Genomic DNA, 4,277 nt, shown 5'->3' on the forward strand with positions numbered 1-4,277 from the left:
ACATATCATAAGGAAGTCTATGAGCATGCTAGATTAGGTTTTGAGCTTTGTGAAACCCTACATTATTATCATGGCCGAAACTTCATAAGCCAAGGATATACACTTCTAAACAACATGTAGCATGAACACCTAGCTAATTCCATCATATATCATAAAGAAGTCCATAAGTACACTAAATTAGGTTTTGGAGCTTCATGAACCCTAAGGATTCATCATGGCCGAAACTCCATCATGTAGAAAATGAACTCCTAAGCAACATATAAGTACAAGTTTCTATCCCATTTTATAACATATCATCAAGGAACCTATGAGCATACTAACTTAGGTTTTTGGGCTTCATGAACCCTAAAAATTATCATAGCCAAAACATCATGCAACAAGAAGTGGACTTCTAATAAATCTCTTAACATGAATACTTAGCCAATTTGATAACATATCACAAGGAAACTTATAAACATGCTAAATTAGGTTTAGAGCTTTATGAAACCCTAAATCACTATCTTGGCCGAAACTTCACAACTAGGAAATAAACTTATGAACAACATGTAGACATAAATCTTTTTAGTTAATTTCATAACATATCACATGGAGGTCTATGATCATACTAAATTAGGTTTTGAGTTTCATAACCCCTAATGTTTCCATCATGGCCGAAACTTCTTCAAGCAAAACATAGCTTCTAACAACATATGAACATGAATCTCTAACAAATTTCATAACATATCATAAATAAATCTATGAGCAAGTTAGATTAGGTTTTAAGCCTCATGAACCCTATATTTCTATCATGGCCGAACCCTTCTTCAAGCAAGAACAAAATCTCTAGATAACATATGAACATGAATCTCTAGCAACTTTTATAACACATCATAAGTAAATCTAAGAGCAAGTTAGATTAGGTTTTAAGCCTCATGAACCCTATATTTTTTATTATGGCCTGTTGGGTTCTTCGGGCCGCGAAAACCTCTTTTTCACGTCGCGGAAACCCCGAGTCACCCAAAGCCGTAGATCCGTGCAAAGATTCGTAAACAAAAACTTTTCGAAAAACCTTTTCTTGTACGAGTTTGTAAAACCTTTAGATCTACACTAGATAAGGGTTATACCTTCGAAGCGTGCCTTTCGCTTATCCCGCTCGTCCAAGGAGTTGCCGGATCTCTAGACGGTCAAGCGCCGGTCCTCTAGAAGTATCCACACGGACACGTAGGTGGAGAAAACCTCACACAAAGGTGTGCTAGCACCTTGGTGAGATTTGGCTAAGCAAGGAGGAGAGGAAGAGGGAGAGCTTGAGAGGAAGGAGGAGGAAGATACACCACACTTGAATGAAAATGAATTCACATCCATTCACAAAGTGGCCGGCCACTTTCTCCACAAGAGTAACTCCCCATTAAATGCAATTAATGTGGAGTTAATAAGAAAATGGCTTTGTAACTTCCATGAGGTGGCACACCATGATGATGTGGAACATCATCATTGGTCCACCTAATGTCAACTCACCAATGAGGTGGCAAAAGGTCAAGTCAAAATTGACCTTTGGTCTTCCTTCTCTAGTCAAGTCCAACTTGACCCAATCTCTACCATGGTTGATCTAATCCAACCATTTGATTCGAGCCAACTTAATATAATGAATCTAATTCATTAAATTAAATTGATTTAATAAGTCATAATCTAAATTAGACTCATTAAATACATGAATCAACTTGAGTCGAACTCAAGTTAGCCCAATTAGGATTACTCTTAATCCAATTTGATTCATCAAATGAATCTAATCCTCTTGGTTCATCATATGAACCTAATCTCCATCTAATTGTCCTAAGTGTGTGACCCTATAGGTTCTTGTAACGTTGGCAATGCCCTAAACCCATTTAGGAGCATAAGTAATGAGCGGTATCTAGCAACACATTATTACTACCCAAGTTACAAGAATGTCAAGATCCGACATTACCTTGTGACTACTAATTGTGACTCCTCACAATATGTGACATTGTCCTTCTATCCTAGACATCTAGATTGATCAATGTGAGGCATAGACCGTGTCATCCTCTAATCAATCTAAATCTTGAACTCCAAGTAGACTCACTTGATCAAATGAGCTCAACATCTAATGTTGACTCATTTGGGCATGGCCATGCACTTAGTGGTCTCACTCTATCAAGAATAGCGATGTCGCTCCCTTCATATGGGAGGGATAGATCCCATCTACATCACTCACATCCCTCTGCATAATTCGTTACATACCCAGTAATCACCTTTATAGTCCACCCAGTTACGGGTGACGTTTGACGAAACTAAAGTACATAACTCCTTATGTAAGGATCCATGGTGACTTCAGGTCTAAGGACTAATAGTCATACTAATAGCCACATGAGAAAGTATATGACACTCATATAACGATCCATGATACTTTCTCATGGCGGGTCATTCAGTATACATTCTCCAATGTATACCCATGTGTCAGCTTGATATCTCTATATCCATGACTTGTGAGATCAAGTCATCGAACTGACCTACATGCTAGTCTTATTGCATTAACATTGTCCCTGAATGTTAATACTCGACTAGGAATGATTTAGAGTAGTGTTCCCTATATCATCTCACTATCGATTCAACTAATCGATTGATATAGGTATGAACCCTCTACTCAAGGACGCTATTATACTTAGTCTATTTGGCACTAATACAAATAAGTATAATAACCAAACAAATGCCTTTATTAATATACAAGAATATGATATACATGAGTCCATACAATCATCAAATGATTGGCTCTAGGGCTCTAACTAACATGGCCGAACCCTTCTTCAACAAGAACAAAATCTCTAGATAACATATGAACATGAATCTCTAGCAACTTTCATAACACATCATAAATAAACCTAAGAGCAAGTTAGATTAGGTTTTAAGCCTCATGAACCCTATATTTCTATCATGGTCGAACTCTTCTTCAAGCAAGAACAAAATCTCTAGATAACATATGAACATGAATCTCTAGCAACTTTTATAACACATCATAAGTAAATCTAAGAGCAAGTTAGATTAGGTTTTAAGCCTCATGAAGCCTATATTTTTGATAATGGCCGAACCCTTCTTCAACAAGAACAAAATCTCTAGATAACATATGAACATGAATCTCTAGCAACTTTTATAACACATCATAAGTAAATCTAAGAGCAAGTTAGATTAGGTTTTAAGCCTCATGAACCCTATATTTTTTATTATGGTCGAACCCTTCTTCAACAAGAACAAAATCTCTAGATAACATATGAACATAAATCTCTAGCAACTTTTATAACACATCATAAATAAACCTAAGAGAAAGTTAGATTAGGTTTTAAGCCTCATGAACCCTATATTTCTATCATGGCCGAACCCTTCTTCAAGCAAGAACAAAATCTCTAGATAACATATGAACATGAATCTCTAGCAACTTTTATAACACATCATAAGTAAATCTAAGAGCAAGTTAGATTAGGTTTTAAGCCTCATGAACCCTATATTTTTTATCATGGCCGAAACTTATAAAAAGGAGAAAAAGTTAATAAACATCTCAATAAGAAGATCAAGCTTAACATCACACACATAATTTCCTTTCTAACTAAAATCATATCATAACCTATCAAGTTCATAAGCATGGTTTCTTCTCTTCTTTTATTTCAAATTCTAAGAGTTCGAGTCTTTCGAGAAAATCGTAAGCAACTTGTACCACAGGTGAGGGAATACTTACATCCTTATTCGCTTAAGGAAAGAGAGATCTTGCTTGTGGAGCCTTCCTAGAGAGGGGTCTTCCTTGTTTTTGGGTTTCGGCAAGGAGAGGTAGGGGAGGCTCCTTGGTCACGGTGAGGAAGAGGAGGGAGGAGGAAGAGAAGAAAAAATGAAGTTTCTTCTTAATTTCCCCTTTTATTCATCATGAGAGGAGGAAGGGAAAATGTATTTTTCCTTCTCCTTTCTTTTACTTTTCCTTAATGAAAAGAGGAAGTAAAAATCCTCTTTTCTTTTGAGAGGGAGAGGGCAACTCTAACTTCTCCTTCTCAATGAAACAAAATCTCTTTTCTTACCCTTAACTATATTGTCACTTCTTTCTTTAACAATAATTTCTCTTGGTCTATTGGTTAACACATGTATATATCTAGTAGGAGATCCAAGGTTCAAGGCTTGGTCATCTCTCTTTTTGGTTCTATTTTTATTTTTTTATTATTTTTGCAAATTCCACATAAGGCCTATTTTTATTCATGATAAAAATATCTAAAATTTTTCTAAGTACTCCATGGGTGTTACAATAA

The sequence above is a fragment of the Zingiber officinale genome, chromosome 5B (genome assembly GCF_018446385.1).
Source record: "Zingiber officinale cultivar Zhangliang chromosome 5B, Zo_v1.1, whole genome shotgun sequence".
Classification (NCBI taxonomy): Eukaryota; Viridiplantae; Streptophyta; class Magnoliopsida; order Zingiberales; family Zingiberaceae; genus Zingiber; species Zingiber officinale.